A 20,250-nucleotide genomic window follows, 5' to 3' on the forward strand; every position below is an offset into this window, starting at 1 on the left:
TTCTATACTCCATGCAAAACAGACCTTAGCTTCATAAAATAAAAAAAAATTTTTAAAGGGAGTTCTAGCTGAAATGCAAAGAAAAATGAAGGAAGTTTCTTTGAGTTGATTGCAGGGATTTTTGAGGGGGCGATTTCTCTTTGTCATTGCACTTTATATGCTGACTTTGGACTAAATCTCTGAATAAGATGTGACTCTCCTGCACAGCATCATGTGGTGACTTCTCTGACTGTCCCCAGACAGATGGCTCCAGGCTGAGAGCTTCTGAAGAGTGATAACTTGTGTGATTGATTTGGGGGTCTCCCAGGATGGTATAGACAGTTGGTGCTCAATAAATGTTTGCTGAAAGAAAAGTTGCAAGATGCCAGTGTTCCCTACCAGCTCCACCAGAGTTAGGATCTGAGGGAAACTGTCTCACCCCACTCAGCTCCCATCACCCTTTTCAAACTATCATCTGATCCCTTCTTTGAAGATCCAACTATGAGCAATTCACTTTCCCCAGCAGCACACGTCCCCACTTTGTTAGAAATGTCTGCCCAGAGGGGAGGGTATAGCTCAAGTGGTAGAGTGCATACTTAGCATGCACAAGGTCCTGGGTTCAATTCCCAGTACCTCCTCTAAACATAAATAAATAAATAAATAAATAATTAAATAAACCTAATTACCTCCCCCTAAAAAATAAATAAATAGATATTTTTTAAGTCTTAAAAAAAAAAAGAAAGAAATGTATGTCTGCCCAGGTCCGGTTGTTAGAAAACCAGGACTGTCCAGAATGCTCATCGTGGGGCCACAAGCAATAGGAGCTGAATTAAATGCATCCTGCAGCTGCCACCACTGCCGGTGAGATTCACAGCAGGAATCAGAAGCCTTGCATTACGAACTCATAACACTGGCTTCCAGCTTTCAGGATTTGAGAAGTTGAGGGTCTTTTCCATTCTCGACAGTGATCTGAGATCTGCCTTTAACAGCTCAGTTAGCCAGAGATCGGCCTTTTGGAATCCTCAGGATGGCTCTGATCCTCAAAGTGATGAGACTTCAGGGTGGCGAAATCAACTCTTGATCACCTATCACGGTAATGGAGCTCCAGAGACGGGGACCTGGAGGTGACAGCTGACGCCTGCTTGGCTGAACCAAGAAGAAAATGAGCTCCAGTTGGTGGTGCAGATGACACGGTGTCTTTGGTAAGGAGAGAAAGAAGGCTTTCTCCTCTTGTCCTCTCCTTCTTCTTCATCGTATAGGGGACTGAAAACCGTGCTTTGTATTCAGCCGCTTACTCAAGAAATGTCTTTTGAACATCTGCTCTGTGTCAGGCACTATGCTGCTCACTGGGTTCAATACAGGAAAAGCCCACAGTCTCAGGGAGACAAGTAAAGGTGAGACAAGCTGGTGTGGTGAGTGCTGGGAGAAGGCAACAATCAGTATAACAGAAGCATGTATGGGAGCCACCTACCCCCACGCCGGAAGAGAAAATAAAAATGACGGTGACAATTACAGCGAGTAAAGCACAGTCAGCAATAATGGGGTAACCTTTTCACACCTCACAACAACTTTACAATGTAGGTAAGCTTATTATTCTCCCCATTATCACCAAAAAAAGAGAGAGAGAGACTGAGCCCCAGGGAAGGTGCATAGCTTTTACAAGTTCATGCAGCAAGGAAATAGTAAAGCTGGCAGTCTGACTTGGGAGCCTGTGCGTCAATCAGCCACCCCGTTCTGCCCCCTAGAGAGGAGGGGAAGGTCATTTATGGGAGGTGACTCCGACCTGAGACCTGGAGGACAAGTGGGCAAGGGCACAGGCAAAAGCAAGGTAAGTTTGGGAAGGGGCTGGGGAGCAGTGAGTGGTGAGTCTGGGAAGGGAGCCAGGGGGCAGACCGGGAATGGATCAGAAATCTGGCTGTTAACCTAAAAAAGATGGATAACCACTGAAAGGTCAGGTCTGCATTGTTGAAAGGTCCCTCTGGCCACTGTGGAGATTATAGACTACTTGGGTTCAAACTGGAGGCAAGAAGACCAGAGAAAAGAGAGTTGTTACAGTAATCCAACCAAGGGCTGATGGCCACCTGAACTAAAGTGGCAGCGGGAGGAAAGGAAGTAGGCATTAAAGCCGACGATGACAGGACTCGATGATGGAAGCAAGCATGTGAGGGAGAGAAGGTCATTGGGGGACACCTGGGTTTCTGGCGCAAGTGATGGGTGGATGGTGATGCCAGTCACTGCAATCCCACGGAGGAGTTTATGATCCATCCAGAGCATACCACCATTAGGAGAAGGGCAGAAGACAGTTTCCCTCCCCCTCTCCTACCTAGGTCTCTGCCACGGTCAGGTGCATGACACTGTTCTACTGATATCTGCAATCCAGCCTTTCTGGGGGATTCCTGTAGGACTGCAAGAATCCAGGAGGCAGACTGACACCCTAGATGCCATATTTAAAAGATACCTGTGTTCAGAAGCCAAAAAATAGAGGCCCTGCCCGGAGGTTATTTTGATGAGAGAAGCACTCGTGCCTCTATGCTTGTTTGTCTTCATTATAATTAGACTGCTAGCTCCTCAGGGTAAAACTTACCTAACCATAAGCTTCTGAGGGTACCCTTCATTACTAAGGATAAATAAGGAAATAACAGGAAACCACCAAACTCTTTACTAGGAAACAAAAAATATTTATTTTTATTCTATGGAAACTTTCGTAAAGTAATGGGCAATGATAATATGGGGACAATTTGCCCAATTTCTCCCAATTTTAGCATTGGATTAACTTCTTGGATTTGACTGTGAAAAGTTCTAGAACAGGTGGGGTGTTGTTTGCTTTGTTTCTTGGTGTGTGTGTGTGTGTGTGTGTGTGTGTGTGTGTGTGTGTTTTAAATCACGAATGGCAAGTCGTTCCAGAAATACAGTTTATTATATGGTGAGAGGGCAGGAAAGACATTTCCTAAATCCATTCATTCGTTCATCCCACGTCACTGAGCACTTACTTTGGGCCAGGAGCTCTGCTAGGTAGTAAGGGTACAATGATGGGGAAAGTACACAGAAAAAAATTGCCATTAAAGTGAGTTTGGTGAGGAGAGGCCTCTTCCGTGGACTGAGGCCGTCTGGTTCTAACTGGGGCCCCACAGCTGTTCAACCCTCTTCGGCCCGCTGGGCCCACAGGGCTCCCTGACACAGACACGACCCCGCCGGAACGCAGTCCCATTCTGAACTGATCCCTCTGCCGGGTCAGATTCATGTCACCGCCCAGACACCCTGGTGGGCTTGACTCACTCCCCGAGCCGGGCTGCGGTGGGGAGTGGATGCCCCCAGGTGCCCTCTCACAGCCACACCTCCTCCAGCCCTTCCAGAAAGGCCCCTCAAGGTTTCCAGCATTCCAGCAACCAGCCCTTCCAGTTGGGCAGAAATTTCCTGCCATGGCAACCGAGAGGCATTATGTTTTGTTTTATTTTAATTGCTCTGTTCATCCTCAGGCAGCCCCACCCACTGTTCTAACTCCATTCAAGCTGTTCTTTTTGGACCTTTATTTTTGTGTCTGAGAAAGGGGAACTGGGACAGAGGTAGAGAGAAGCTGGAAAATGAGATGAAAATTGAGGGTGGGTCCCTCGTATCCCTGTTCTGACTACTTTCTCTCTCAAATGTGTCACCTCCACACATCCAACAGCCAAGCTTGTCCCCAGGCTCCTCACCTCAAGGAGGAGTAGGCTGCCTTAACTGAGCCAGAATATATATCACAGGAGCTGGCAATAATTAAAGGATAAAGCAGACATCTGTGTCTTCAGAAAATAACACACATGCACACTGCTCTTAATTTAAAACTAATAACAATGTCAGGCTAATGTAATTAATGCCTCATTTATTAGGTCCAGTGGGAAACAAACTAGTCTTCTATGTAATTGATTCTCCCAGATTCCTGCAGTCTACAATTTGGGGAATCAAAATCGTTTCAACATTTTTCATTGGTGTGGAACTCTTTCTAAATATATTATATCATTTTCTATTTCTCCAAACAGAACCCACCCAACATAATTTATTTACCCTCCATAAGGACAGAACCATTTCTGTCATTATACACCCGTGACCTGGTGGAGTCCTCAGGCTTCCAATATACGTTTGGAGAGCAAATAAGTAATTATAACCCACGATATTGAACTTTGATGTAGAAAAATCATGAACTCTTGGGCCTTGGAATTATAGACAGCTATTTGCCTTTACCTTGTATTATATTTCTTGCATTTTTATTTGTGTTTTTATAATTCTTCTGTCTCCTCCCTCACCATAAAGCTGCCAGCTTCTTGCTTCTGTTTCTAAAAGTTCCTCCCTGCCCCACTAACACACTGATTCTAATCTGCTGTAGATCAGAATTAAGCTTATTAGGTCATGCCTGAAATAGAAGGAAATAGTCTCTAAGAGAGGAGGAGTAGCCCTGAGGATTTGGGGGTCCATGTTGGCCACCCAAAGACCTTTTTGGCTGCCTTCTGGTTTCTCAGCTGTGTTTCAGATGGCTGCACCTGCCGTGTGAGTAACTCCCAGGCAAGTCAAGTGTTACGGTAAGAGGTACTATAGAAACTCATAATAAATGAGTCTTACACGGGTTGGAACCTCTCATCATATGTCACCCAGGAAAAGATCACTTCCTGATCATAGGATCTGACATCTAAATTAACTGGTTCCTCCACATTTGTGAGCCAAAGCCAAGAGAAGTCACACTCCAGACAAGGAAGGGGCCCGGACAGGCAACAAAATTCCTCAAAATTCAGGAGTAAACCAAATCTTCCATTTGCTGGTGCTTTGGGTCCACCAGACCTTCCCTCCCTGGGTCCTAGAGACTCCAAATTTATCACGCAATCAATCCAGCAAGGTTGAGAGTTTCCTAGAGTTCCCAAGAAACTGAGAGCCTCTCTCCTTTGTGCTAAAACACAAAATAGATGAAAAGCAAAAGAGTGAAAAATCTTGATTTTGAGTTTACTAAGAAATCATTTAGCCTTCTATAATACATTCTTTCACTAACGAAGAGTTCAATGAAGACGGAAAAGAACCGGTCCAAAATAGCGACAAAGGAAGTGAGGAAATAAGATTAGCATCAGACCCATCAGATCTCACCCTTGGTGGGCCGCTAATACCATCTCTGTTCCAAAGCAAACTGGTTAAGACCTGAGTCTTCCTCCCACTTTGTGGACTGGTTTAGGGCCAGAGGGTTCTTTGTTGGTTGGGGTAAGTAAGAGAAGGGCCAGGAGGAGGCAGAACTCAAGGCTTTTCCCTGTCAGCAGCTGCCCCACCAGGTGACCCTGGGCAGGCTGTCTTAGCACTTTTGGAGTCCAGTTCTCAGACTGTAAAGGGAGTGATGATTGTATCCCTCTGCTCCCAGGATGGTTTTTGGAAAATTTTGTATTATTGGATGAAAGCATTTATAAGGTTTGAGCTCTGTTTTTAGCCAAGTTTCTGTATAGTTGGATTTTCTTGACTATGGGAATGGGGCTTTTATGAGTGTCATGATGAACAGATGCCTTTATAAACCTCTTATGTTTCCCTCTGACTCATTTTTCATCTCATAGGCAATCAACACAAACTCCTTCAACTCTAAGAAAAATTCTTTGGTGGGGACGGTATAGCTCAGTGGTAGGACACATGCTTAGCATGTATGAGGTCCTGGATTCAATCCCCAGTACCTCCATTTGGGAGGAAAAAAAAAAGTTAAAAAAAGATAAATAAATAACAATTTTTTTAAGAAAAATTCTTTGAAAATTTTAAATTCCAAAAATATGTGGTATAAACTAAGTTTTTCTAAATCAAATTATGGATTCAATGCAGTAATAAATTGTGCTTGCTTAAAATTTTAAATTTTGAATGTTTTAGAAATGATTATGTTTTTCAAAGTGAATAGCTATCTTCCAAAATTATCTTTTTTAACTGCTATATTGAGGTATAACTGACATACAATACACTGTTTAAATTATACAATTTGAAATGTTTTGACATACATATATATCCATGAAGACATTACCCCAATCAAGATAATGAACTTAGCTATCACTCCTCAAACTTTGCCCTTTTGGAATCCCTCACTGTCTCCCCTTCCCCCATAGTCTGCATTTTCTAGAATTTGATATTAATAGAATCAAAAAACCTGTGCTCTCTTTTGCCTGGATTCTTTCATTCAGTGTAATTATTTTGAGATTTATTCCATGTTGTTGAGTGTACTATACTTCATTCCTTTTTATTGCTTAATAGTATTCCATTGTATGGATATACCACATTTGTTTATCTCTTCACTTATTGATGGACGTTTGGGTTGTTTCCAGTTTGGAACTACTATGACTTAAGCTGCTCTGGACATTCATGTACACGTCTTTACATGAATATGTCCTTTTATTTATCTTGGGCAAATACCTAGGAGGAGAATGGCTAAGTCATATGGTACAATATTATCTTCTGAGTAGATCCTAAATAAATAGATACTGTGTTCACAAGCATGAGGCATGTGAACCCCTAAATATACTTCTCTTGATGCCTGCAAGTGTTTATCATGAAAAAAACAAACAAAAAAATTAAACTTTTTTCTTTCCTTATGATAATAGAAAAAAATATACTTTTGTGTTACATGTGCAATTTACAAAATGCCTTTGCATATATGATCTTAACATATCCTCACAAATAAGTTCTTCTTCTATTTCTATGATTCACTCCAATTGATTCTCTCTCTGCATAGGAGTAACATCTCCAAGACTAGAGGTGTTCTCAAAATAACTGCACATCCAAATTGCTTTTGCTCCCTTGTTTCTCAAACCCTAGGTCATACTCCCTGGCCAAAAGGCTCCATTGTCCCAGCCTCAGAAGGAAATCTGCAAGGTGTGGACCAGATCCTTCACTTGCCTGCTCTTGGCTGTGTCCTCTTTCACTCTCTCATTTCCATGGATACAGACTCATTACTCACTAATGCTGACATTTTTATATTACAAACTTCATATCTGGACTCCAACTCATTCACAGATATCTCTGCTAAAAAGATACGGAAATTGTAAATTCCAAAGCTCTGAATCCTCTTGCCATGTTAAGTTAGGAAATAATATTATTTCAGAGATACTTTTGAAAACTAACCTTGCATGTTCACTGTTTTCTGCCAAAAATCATTCCATTCAATTGTTGCAGAAAATTTTAGTGAGACCCTTAGAATCTTCACTCCAAAATCTCATCTACTCTCTTTCCATCCCCTTCTGCACTATGTTCCGCTTTCTTACTGCCTTTTCTTTCTTCACTCTTTCACTTTCTTCTAAGGTTTGGAGAAAACTCAGTCAAAGACTACACGAGAGAATTCTAAAAAAAAAAAAAAAAAAAAGAGTAGCTTTGGGACAACTGGTATCCTCATTGTAGAAGCTAGATTATATCCCTCCTTACGCAAAAATACAATTTAATGTGGATTTTAAAAATTTAAAATAGAACTACCAAAGCACTGAAAAATATGAAATTTAAAAAATAATATTAGGATGGGAGAAGTCTTCCTAAGTAAACGTAAAACTTAGAAGAATAAAGAAAATTATTGATAGAGTGATCATGTAAATTTTCCATTTCTGTATGTGAACGACATCATAACAAACTTTAAGAAGCAGATTGGAAGAAAATACTTGCAGTATACATATAAGGGGAAACGTTACTACTCAATATATAAAAAGTTCCTTAAGATTTGTGTATTTTACTGTACATAAATTTTACTTCAAAAAATAAAAAGGACGTAAACAGATACTAAAGTTGCTGATAAGCATTTGGAGGACTTCGTGTACTGATATTAACAGCTGACTTTGAAATGTACAAAAATAAGGTGGATTGATAAATGAATAAAGGGATGGACAGATAGAAAGATATGTGATAAAAGTAAATACGGCAAAATGCTAATTATCAGTTCTAGATGGTGGATGTATATCAATGTCTACTGCATAGTTCTTTTAACTCTTCTATATGTTGGAAATTTTTCATAATAAACTGTTGGGGAAAAGCCCCTGAAAATGAATAAAAAAATACATATAACTCCTAAGAACAGTAAACAAAGCAAATTAGTAGACACTTTGAAATAAAGAAAAACAAATGGACCAAAAATTTAAAAAAGGATGTTCAGTCTCACATGGAATCAGCCACAATTTATAAAGCTTGATAACATTCAACAGAAATACACACAGACGGGGAAAAAATACACCTGTAAGAATATTTATTGATTTTTTGTTGTTGTTGAAAATAGAAAAGAGAAAGAGAAAAAAAGAAAGAAAGAAAGAAAAGGGGAAAAAAAAGAAAAGAAACAGCCCAAATACCCATCCCTGGGGAAATGTTTGAATGACTGACAGTGAGTCTATGGTACAGAACCCTGGGTAGCAGTGGAGAAGAGTGAGGTAGTTCTGGGTGCCCTGACATGAGATCTCCAAGGTCTACTGTTCATCAAAAAAACGAATATTGCAAAGTGAATTGTATAAAATGAACACTTACATAAAAAATAATACTAGAACTATGAATGTATGCAAATGCACAGAAAAAATGTCCAAAAGGATACGTAATCATTCTCTTATTCATCCTAGGAAAAGAGTGAAAATGGAGGGAGGGAAGAAGACACTAAAAAGACATTTAATCTTCTACCCTATAGACTCCCATGTCATTGGGACTTTTTACGACGAGCATGCAATACTTTTTGTAACTTCTTAAATTACCTAAATTGGTCCAAGATGCTAATAAAGACTATTATCTGAATATCCCTAAAACACCCAGTGAAGGTTGCAAAATTCGGTCAAGAATCCACATATTTTTCCTTACATCAAAAGCCTGAAGTCTTGCAGACCAAACATCTGGTGATCTTTTACAGGATTTTTCTTTACTTTTTCTCTGAATGTCTCAGCATTCATGTCTATTAAGCCAAATGGTCACAAGCCTATAAACCATGTGAAAGTTCTTTCTTCTCCCAAGCACTGCCCCTAGGGCTTAACCCAACTCTGGATGCAAAGCCTGGTCCCAATAGAAGCTCCATTGAGAGGAAAGCGTCCTTATACATAATGGAACATATTCTGAGCTAAATGCCAAAGAGTAGATGGGTCAGAAGAGGAGAATTTTACAAAAACACTGCAAGCCAAAGGAAAGAGAGACGTACTTGGGCGTACAGCTCCAGTCAGCAAGCCGGAAGAGACTGTCTGGAGGCAGACAGAAAGGTAGATCATTCTTTCAAAGTGAAGGTTCTAGCTCTGCAGAGAGACGCAGACATGGACAGAGGAGCACAAGAGTTGAGTTGGGATACACTCTCTGAAAGATTATGTGTCCATGGCGAACAGGCCCCATGCCCACGAAGAGCCTCAGAGCATTTTACAAACGTTCTTGTCACGAGTGGGAAGGACATTCAGCTTCTTGCCCACCTGTGGCTCTGTTACCTGCAAACTGGGTTCGTCTCTTGCTGGGTGTCGAGCCAAAAGACATAACCAAGCCAAAGCCCAGGAGAAGGAAGGGTTATTACTCACAGCAAGTAAGGAGAAAACTGGGGATCTTTTCTAAAGGAGTATCTCCCCAAACAGCAAAACTGGGGAAGTTTTAAGCTAAGAATATGCATACTCATGAAAGGGTTTGAGCAGAGGAGAATTCAGCACAGAATTAGGGCAAAGGTCGACAGAGTCCAAGCTTCAGTTGATTGAAGTCAGGAGGGTAAACATCATCCCTCCATCCTCCACCTGAACAGGGGCCTTAGTTCTAGCAGAACTCAACGATATATTATTATGTGCAGCCCTTGAGGAGGACTCTGCTGTAGCATGCACTATTGACCAACTGCCTTTTCTCTGTTCCTGCATTCCTTTGTTCCCTTAGGATCATTAATTACTGAGACCTGCTCAAGGGCAAGCATTGAGGCCAGGCTAGACCACTAATGGCTTAGAACAAAACGGCTTCTCTTATGTCAAGAAAGCCATTCCTGGTTCTCTTTCTCCGGGGACCCCCTAACCTATCTGCTTACAGCTTCTCTGGTGGGGATTGGATGGCTTGCATCTGGACTCTGGCAAAAATACCTGTGTCCAGGTGAGGATGTCATGTAGCCAGTACCAGGATGCCATTCCCAGAGCACGTGTCTTGCTACCTCTGCTGAAGGAAAAATCCCCCCGTGCTTTTGAGGGAGGCAGCGGTGCCCTGGTCACATTTGCCCTTATTTTACACTTCAGTTCACTCAACTCACATGTATGGGGTACTTAATTAATGCCAGACACTGAGCTTTGCTCTGGAAATACAAAAATGAGTGGCATGACCCTCTCCCCAAGAATCTCAGTCTGCTGGGTAAATATTTACAATACGATGGATGTTTGTGAAAGGTACTGTGACAACACAAAGTCAACAGAGATCAACCGCTGGGGAAGGGAAAAGACGGGCCCAATGTCACGGAAGGTGAGCTCTGAGTTGTGCTTTAAAAATGAGTAGGAACTCAAGGGAATGAGGAGATTAGCCAAAGCCTTGGAGAAAATATTTGCAGAAGACATATCTGATACAGGACTTATCTAAAATATACAAAGAATTCTTAAAACTCAACAATAAGAAAACAACAACCTGATTAAAAAATTGGCAAAACATCTGATTGGACACCTCCTCAAAGAAGATACACAGATGGCAAATAAGCATATGAAAAGACACTCCACATCATATGTCACTGGGGAAATGCAAGTTAAAACAGCAACAAGATACCACTACACAACTGTTAGAATGGTGCAAATCAAAAACAGTGATAACACCAAATGCTGTAGAGGATGTGGAGCAAAAAGAAGTCTCCTTCATTGCTGGTGGGAATGCAAAATGGTACAGCCACTTTGGATGACAGTTTGGCAGTTCCTTGTAAAACTAAACATATTTGACCAAATAACCCAGCAATCACAGTCCTTGGTATTCACCCAAAGGAGCTGAATTGATGTCCACCCGGCACCTGCACACAGATGTTTGTAGCAGCTTTATTCCTAATTGCCAAAACTTTGAGACAATCAAGCTGTCCCTCGGGAGGTAAATGGATAAACCAACTGTGGTACGTCCAGAAAACAGAATATTACGCAGTGCTAAAAAGAAATGAGCTATCAAGCTATGAAAAGACATAGAGGAACTTTAAATGCATATCACTAAATGAAAGAAGCCAACCTGAAAATCCTACATGCTGTATGATACAATACGATATACTGGATATGATGTGTATGATATGATATGATACTGGATATGATATGTATGATATATGATATACTGGATATGGTAAATATAGAGAGAGTAAAAAGATTGCCAGAGGTTGGTAGCAGGGAAGGATGAATAGGCAGAACACACAGGATCTTTTAGGGCAGTGAAACTATACTGTGTGATTCTACAGTAGTGGATACATGTCATTGTACATGTGTCAAAACTCACAGAGTGCACATCACCAAGAATGAACCCTAATGTAAAGTATGGACTCCAGGTGATACATACCCAGGTTGGTTTATCAATTATAATACATGTCCCATTCTGGTGTGGGCCATTGATAGTGGGGGAGACTGTAAAGGGGAAGCAGGAATATATGGGAACTCTCTGTCCCTTCCACTCAATTTTGCTATAAACCTAAAATTGCTCTAAAAAATAAAGTCTATTTAAAAGGCAAAAAAGTGAGTAGGAGGTTCCACACTGGCTACCACACATGCTCCTCCTATAGGTAAGAGAATCCGGCAAAGTCAAGCCCTCTGGATGACACAGGAAGCACTCATGTGAATAAATACAAAGATACTTTTAAAATTACCATAATTATATTTGATGGGTAGGGGAAAGGCAGACAGTGAATGTAGAGCACTGAGCACTGAGGATGGCACTGTAAATTCCCAGGATGTGGAGGCTGTTATTCTTCTTACCCTCCTCCTCTGCTTCGTCCCCCTCCTCCTCCTCATTAGCATTCCAGAAAGGGGGAACGTGTTTAAGGCTCAGAGATAGAAAACCCCATTAGGCTGTTGAGCGTGCACAGAGGGGGTCGTGTCTCTGGGACACAGGAACAGGGGTAGGAGCAGGAAGAGACAGGCCAGGTCCTGCAGAGCCATAATTAGTCCCAAAGAACTTTGGATTTTATCTCGCATGTAAACAGAGATAGTCTTAAGCAAGAGTCCCTGAGCTCAGATTTGCACTTCTGAAAGGTTGGGAATGGGATTCAGCCTGGTGGCCAGCTGCCATCACCTAAGAGAGGAATTACGCTGTTCTTGGCCAAGCAGCAGGAGGAAGAGCAGTGCGAATGGAGACTGAGTCTGCAGGACTGATAGACTTTCTTAGATGGTAGAGGTGAGGTGGGAAGAGAGAGGCTGCTAGGATAGTATCTGGGTTTCTGGTTTTAGCGAACAAGAATGATGGGGACATCAAGGGGTGCCAGGGCTTGGGAGAGGGCAGTGAGGTAGAGAGAAGAGAGCAAAGACAATGAGAGTTCTCTGTCCCCGAGCACTTCCTGGACGGCCCTGCCGATGATCACGGAGGCAGCATTTAGGAGGCACGAGACACGGCCCTGCCACTCTGCTGAGCCTTCTGCCTGCACTGTCTCATTTAATCCTCCCAACAACCTCATGAAATAGACATTGTCATTATCCTTATTTTACAGATAAGGAAACTGAGGCTTACAAACCTGCCTAAAGTCACAAAGTGGCGGAGCAGAGCTCTACCCCCATGTCTCCCTGACTGCAAAGCCCACATCCCCGAAACCAAGACACTCCATGGACCCACTGACTCACCATCACCTCCAGCCTTTCACCTCTGTGTGACATACAAACACGTGGCCTTGTCTCCCTAGCAGAGCCAGGCCCCATCTGGATGCATGGCTTGGTCCCTCAGCTGGGCAATCCCTGGCAGGGGGCAGCTGGCACCACTGGACATGGTGTCCCTGTGGCCCATTTGCTAAGCACACTTTCCTTGTTCTCACCCTGGGGCAGGATCAGGCCCATGTGAGGACACCACAAATCCAGGAAGAGATTTCAGCTGCTAGAAGGGCATGTTCTCTTCTGGTTGAATGACACTTCCCAGAGGAGGGGCCCTTTTCTGCACCTGCTGCTACCTCCCATCTGGACACGGTGCATGGCCGCAGGAACTAAGTAAGCCACCGTGTCAAGGTGGGGTTTTCATTAAGAAAAAGGAAAAGTAGAATTAGGGGTGAACACTGGACCAGGAGGAAATAAAAGATGGATGTATACTTGGTGCACTGGTCATGAAAACCATTGGGACTGTGAAATTTGCTTCCCTCAGCAATGTGGAGCAATGAAAATTGCTACAGTTAATTAATGGCTGTGACTTTTAGCACAGCAGTTTGCAAATGCCAGTCCTCAGGCCAAGTAAGTCCATGATGAAGTGTCACTGCAAGATGAAATGGCAAAAGTAATGGCAATGCAATGTGCTTGTGTGTGTGTACATATAATACATATTACACAAATATATACATATCACTATCACTTTTCCAACCGCCTTTCTTGGGAAAAACTCTCCCTTATTCTAAGACTATTATCTTCCCAACATTAGAGTAGTTTTTACATTCCAAGCAGCAACTCCAAAATTCTAGAACTGATGACTGCCATTAGCAAACTTTATTTCATCATTTAACCAACATTCAGTAAACATCTACTCTCCACCAAGATGTCCCAGAAAACAAGGCCAACCAACTCCTGCACTTACAGAGATCACCCAGCAGGAACGGCGGGTGCTGGGGATGTCATACGGAACATGAACCCCGTGTTCTCCTCCACGGGAGCATGTGACAGGCCACCTCGCCTCGCTGGTGCATCCGGGAAGGCTCCACGGAGAAAGTGGTGCCTAAGCTGAGCCCTATAAAACGAGTAGGGGTTAGCTGGACGAAGTGGCTCTAAGTGGCGGCAGTTTTGAGCAATGGGAGGGAGGTGGTGAGACTCAAGCGTCAGGAGGCTGGCTATGTCACAGGAGCACTTCACTGGTTTACATCTAGATCGTCTACAGCCAAGGAAGGAAAGTTTGCCAGCACAGGGTGAGCCAGAATCAAACCCACAGGCTGTGTTTCCAGAAGACGCTCCTAGCTGCTTGCAGCACAGACACCGAGTGACAAATGTCAGACTGCACACTCTCAGGCTCTGGTGATGAATAATAAGTGTCCAGTGAGTAAGATGCTGTCACTAGCTGGCAAGGCAGGGCAAACAGGTCACTGTTCTGAGCGCTCTATGCTTCATTTTTTTCCTGTGTCTAAAATAAGAGGGTTAGATCATACAAAATACTATAATTAAAATAGATCAGCAGCAGGGATATACTGTAGAGCACAGGGAATTATACCCATTATCTTGTAATAATAGACTATAATCTGCAAAAATACTGAATCACTATACACCTGAAACTAACACATTATAGTAAATCAACTACACTTCAGTTTAATCAATTCATTAATTAAAATAAAATAAGAGGATTAGATTAAATAAGCTCTAAGTTGTATCTCGGGTAAACATTCCATAATGATAGATGTATAGCAGCTGCCATTTGTTGAGCATTTGCAAACTGAAGTCACGGTGCTAGGTGTTGTACGTATGTTATCAACAACTCTCATCACAGCCCCATGACATAGGTGTTACAGATGAGAAACTCAGACACAGAGCAAAAGTTCCAAGGTCATGCTCTAGTACGTAGCAGATCCAGGATGCAAACCCAGGTCTGTTAGATCCCCAAATCCATGCTCTCTCCATCAGTCTGCACACGGTACCGCGAAGTCTCGTGACGCTTTATGATTTCACTGGTGTTCCTCAGCCTGTCATCCAGAGTCTCTTCCGTGCCACTCTTCCCCTTGGCTCTAATCAGACTGGCCTCTGGGCTAGCCCAGTACCACCACCCGCCTGCAGCACTCTGCTCATGTTGTTCATCCTTGATCTCCCCAACACCCCCTCCCTCTCTCACTGGAATGAAATCAAGCAAGCAACTGGATGATGACCCAGAAACAAAACACACTGAGCAGGGTCACACACGGAGCACACACACAAGAGGCGTTATAGGAGAGGAGACCTCAGGTCCAACTGGGTCTTCGGAGTAGCCTCGGTAGAGAGAGTGACAGGATAAAGGTCTTGGCAGGCAGGTCACTGTCAAGGAGCTCTTGCAACTGTGACAACTGGACCAAGAACAGCGGAATAGAAGACACAGAGATCCAGACATGATGCTGGCCAAGAGTGGCCCAGGAAGTGGCAGGCGAATCCCTGGGGCTGTGGAACTGGGTGGAGTTCCAGAGCAGGCACTTCAGCCATGAGGAACAAGGCAAGAAACACCACCACAGTGGAGCCCAAGACTGGGACTTGGCTCCGAGGGACAAAGAAGAAGCTCAATCACTGATGCAGGAGCATTATGTGAGCCAGACCAGCAACAAAGCTCTCCAAATAGGACGAGGACCAGGTGTTGGGACAAATCTGAGTCTGGTACCTCGGACAGGGAACAAGTGCGGTCACTACAAGGATCTTGGCAGCTTTGCTTCTAATCCTCGCCCTGACGCTCACCAGCGGGGTACCCTTGAGACGCTTCTGGGAGACAACTCTCCCTGGGCGTCTCCTAAGTTTGCATGTCTCGTGAGAGGCACTGACTACACTTTGTTCCAGATTTATCTTTTCAAAGACAATGGTACGAAAAACAGCCTTGGAAGATAGAGTCTCCCTTTGGAACAAAAATCAAGAAGGCTTACCCCCTATTATAAAAGATTTGGGATCCCTAAACTCAAGATTCTTTTTCTGAAAAAACAGACTCACAGGTAGATGTAGAGAAAGAAATAGCGGTTACCAGTGGGGAGAAGGAAGGGGGAGGGGCAGGATGGAGGTGGAGGAGTAAGAGGGACAGACTATCAGGTATAAAATACGCTGCAAGGATGTACTGTACAACATGGGGAATATAGCCAATATTTTATAATAACTATAAATGGAGTATAACCTTTAAACATGTATGAATCACTATACTGTATACCTATAACATATAATATTCAATTTATATTCGATAATATTTCAATTTAAAATATATGATACTGTAAAATAAATACATAAATAAAATGTTTTTTAAAGATTCTTTTTCTGTAATGAAATCCACATCACATGCAGGTGTCATCTGGTCCACTTAGCATATTAACTCAACAAATTCTATTCCTCCCTTCCACCTCCACTCAGAGAGGTGGTACAGGGATCATAAAAAGAACTCATTGCAAATGCTAATATGAGCCATTAACGTCATTATTCCTAATGCAAATTCTACAACTTTTTCAAATCCCAGCTCATTTCTTCACCTCCGTGATGACCTTTCCACGTACTCCAGGACAGAGGTTACTCATACAATGTATACACACTGTCAAACACTTTCACACTTACTTCTTGATTGTTATTTTTCACTCCCAGACTTGATTATTCGTGTTGGAGGGTGGGGATGATATCTCCCACCTCTTCTGGATCACGTATCTACACTTAGCTTTATGATAAGATGCCCAGTAAATACCTGTAAATTGATGAGTCTCATGTGTCATCATTCTACCTACCTATTACCAGGAGAAGCTTAAGAAAAGTCAATAGGAAAGAATGTTAATTGTTTTTAATAAGTTTTACTGTCTCTGTGATACAGGCTTTCTAGCCTTGAGAGAGGGCAGGCTGATAAAAACTGTCTGTGGGATGGTAAGCCCATTGAACTTATCTGAAAGGCTCATTTAGTTCATGTGTTCATTGCATATTTGCATCAAATATATTATTAAGCACAGACTTACGTATTTATAGATGCGAAGCAGAATGCGGTAATTCATAGCAGTTCTTTCTAGCAGCTCATCATGTGGAACAGGCCATCTGCCCACCCACAGGAAACAGGCTGGGTCAAATCTCAGAAGCCACATCTTTACCCTGTTCCTGGGATCTCTGAGCCACAAAGCATGTCATCTATTCAAAAAAGATATTAATTAATGGAATTAAGTTCTGAGCTATCATGGTCAGCAAGCAATAACTCTTATGAGCAAAAGCAAGACCAAAGCAATAAAAACCAAAATTAAGCTGATAGTACAAATAGTTATTATGCTACTGTCATCATTATATATGTTCAGGGTATCCAGGCAGTTTATTTTCTCCAAGATACTTGTCCTGCAAGGTGGGCAGAGGTGCCTTGGTCATGACCTCAAACACTAAGAGCCATGCATCTCAAACACATCATTTACCAAGTGCTGAAAATGTTATCTCAATGAGTTATGCTAAGATGCTGCGCTGTTTCTACAGAGCCACCTGTACAAATCCAAAATTCTACTGCCATTGGGTACAAAAGACCACAAAGTAATATGAATCTATCATTTCACAAATCTGCAAATGAGGATTTGCCCTCCCCAAAAGGGCCCAAATGTGGAAATCTATCCGAGTTAGAATCTGACATATCCACATTTTCATCACCTGTGAGTAGAAAGAATTGAAGAGGTTACAAAGAGAATCTTCCTGTCTCTTGATCTCCTATGTTCTAGTCTAAAACACGTATCGCCCACCATGTTCTTTAACTTGGATTTAAAAACAAAACACAAAACAAAATCAAAAGACAATATTCTCAGGTAACTTTACAACCTGTGAAATTAAGTGAAACCATGTGTGTAATGTGTCTGATTCATGATAAGCATTCACTGAATGTTAGTTCACTTCTCTCTTTCCTTTTCCCTAAATAAACCGGAAATTAGGGATAAGAATATGCCACCAAACCTAAGAGGGCAGGGACAGAGACAACAGACCACTTCATCAAATGCTAACTCCATCCCACCAGCCATGTGTAGGGGAGGGGGCAACAGGGACCCAGGCATCTGTTGCCACTGGAGATGAGGACACAGGTCTTTGAAAGTCTGTGCTGCAATGAGATCCACCAGATTAACAGATCCTAATCTTCTGGGTAGGTTCAGGTATCCCTAGGCAGATGACACACAGACTATTCACATGGGCCATCAGGAAATGGAATTTTACCATCTCTTTCTTTCACCAGAGCGTGAGGGGTTTGCAACGTGAAGGCTAGTGAATGGACTGAAAGGCAGCCTTCCACAGCTGTGCCTGTGATAAATTACTCACTATGCTGCAAGGTAGCAAAATGTGCCACCCCAAAATGTGCCTCGTTGGCCTGAGGATTAATTTAGGCTGACTGTTTTTAGGAAACCGAAGTCTTGGGAACATTGACCTTCCCCTTAACTGCCTAAGAGAATTTAGATAGAGGGCTTGTTTCTGGAGGAGACCTATCACCAGAGGTATCTGCAAAGACTATGGGATTAGGTATTTATCAACTATACTTCAATAAAAAGAAATAAAAAATAAAAATAATTTAAATAATTTTAAAAAAGAATATGGGCTAGGTGTGGCAGGGAAAACTTAGCAGGACCTGAGATCAGAGTTCACTCTGTGTCCCACTGTCTCTGCAAAGCCCAGCGAGCATTCATTTACCAAACATTTGTTTTTCTAATTCCATGTGAATTGCTTCTCTCCCCTTGGAAATCCCAAACCACTACCTCCAACATTCTCTTTTGTCTTCAGCTGGAGATGGTGTTTAAGGGGAGGGCTTCAGCCAACATTTTGGTGAGTTACTCAGCTTTCCTGGGTCTCTCCCATGGATACATGTATTCGACTTTTGTTTCATTTTCTCCTGTTTATCTGTTTCATGTCAATTTCATTCTCAGACCAACCAGAAGAACCTAGAAGAGCAAAGAAAAATTTCTTCTCAACAATGCAGCCACTCCCACGCAGGCAGCCAGGCCGACCATGTTGCCCAGAGCCAAGACCAGAGCAGACCTCCAGCACATCCTTGTCTGAAGAGGACTGCAGAGTTAATTAAAAATCCAAAACAATGGGACTGATCTCACAAACCAATATATCATTGTTGTTGATGCATAAGAGGTGAAACTCTAACCTTGGGCAAGTCAAAATACTCGCTATAAGTTAAGTACAATTATGTCTGGCAGCAGGTATCAGATCAGGTGTAAATAACTGTGAGACCTGGAGATGAAAGCTCCAGTCCTCTTTGCCTTTTGTGATGCTATTTTGCAGGAATCTGGTGTTACTGCCTTTTTCCCCTTTCGTTCTGTGCCATCCTCTTCTCTCAAGTGAGGAAACATTGCTGGGAAGAGTGCTCAGAGCCCTTGTCTCTGGTTTGCCAGAAGGCAAGGGAAGAAAGAATGGAGATTCTGGGTTGAGTTTTGGAATGTAAAGATTACTCAGAATAAGCTCTTAAAGCCGAAACCTCAGATAACAATTTTAGATAAGAATAGCAAAACTTCAGATAGCAATTTTAGGTTCTTGTACCTGCCATACAAATGTCCACATTTTAATGAGTGTTTTTGCTTCTTTTATTCAAGGGCCTTGGAATTCTTTAGGATGAAAGGCCCCAGGAGCCTGAAAGGGATTAATGACAGGCTTTCTGCGTTATTATCCTCCCACAGACACCTGCAATCTGGGGGCAAAGGTGAACCTCCTGCCTGAAGCACGGCTGGACGGGAGGGGTGTGCTGTAGTTTTTGTTGCTTCAGAAAAGCTCTCCAGGGGTGACCGTCAGCACCAAGAAAAGAGGGGAAGGAGTGATAACACTCGTAACAATAACAGCACCAGTGAGACGTCACTAGGCGCCGTCCTCAGCACCTTGAATTGCAGCCTGACAGCAGTGGTATGCATCTCCATTTTCCAGGTGAGGAAACTGAGGCACAGAGAGATTAAGTAACTTGCTCAAGTTTAAACATCTTATAAACACCAGAAACTGACATTGTACATCAAAAAATTTAAAAATTACAATTAAAAAACTTACAAGCTAGACAAGACAGGATTTGAACCCAAGTGGTCTGAGTCCGGCAACTAAGCTCTAGACAGAAAGTCAGTCAAAGCTTTTTCATCCTGTCCATTTCGTAAAAGACTTGACCGGCTCAGGTGGGCTTGGAGCCCCCATATCCTGCCCTTGCTCCTCCTTCTGTACCTCTGGTCTCGTCACTGATGCATGCCTACCCACTGTGTCCAAGAAAGCCATTGAAGGACGCTCAAGGACGCAACAGGATACCCGCTGAGCGTCAGATCCTCGGGTCTGTCTAAGAAGCTGCCGCGTCAGGCCAGGTTGAGCGGCCTAACAGCTACAGGCGGGAGGGAGGAGGGCTGCCTGCAAATACAAAGTAGAGCTCTTTCCGCAGAGCAGCCCGGGAGCCGGAAGACCAGGCAACGGACACCAAATGAGGAACTGCTGAAGGAACTATAGAGATTTAGCCTGGGGAAGAAAAGACTCAGAAGACAGGAGCACTATCCTCCAATATCAGATCCGTTCTTTTGGGAAAAAGGATGCAGTC

The 20,250-nt window shown here is 42.8% G+C and overlaps 1 long non-coding RNA gene across 2 annotated transcripts in view; it reads right to left on the reverse strand.

The window, feature by feature from the left end:
- Positions 1–20,250, reverse strand: part of LOC116661361 — a 59,434-nt gene that overhangs the window by 28,220 nt on the left and 10,964 nt on the right. The window contains exons 3-5 of one of the 2 annotated variants that reach the window (XR_004317241.1): positions 18,440–18,622; positions 16,691–16,856; positions 13,534–14,166 (exon numbers count right to left, since the gene is read on the reverse strand). This is a non-coding gene — a long non-coding RNA (uncharacterized LOC116661361). Of the gene's footprint in view, positions 1–13,533; positions 14,167–16,690; positions 16,857–18,439; positions 18,623–20,250 lie in introns of those variants that run through there. The other variant, XR_004317242.1, reaches the window with a different exon arrangement.

Source organism: Camelus ferus, chromosome 34 (genome assembly GCF_009834535.1).
Source record: "Camelus ferus isolate YT-003-E chromosome 34, BCGSAC_Cfer_1.0, whole genome shotgun sequence".
NCBI classification, from domain to species: Eukaryota; Metazoa; Chordata; class Mammalia; order Artiodactyla; family Camelidae; genus Camelus; species Camelus ferus.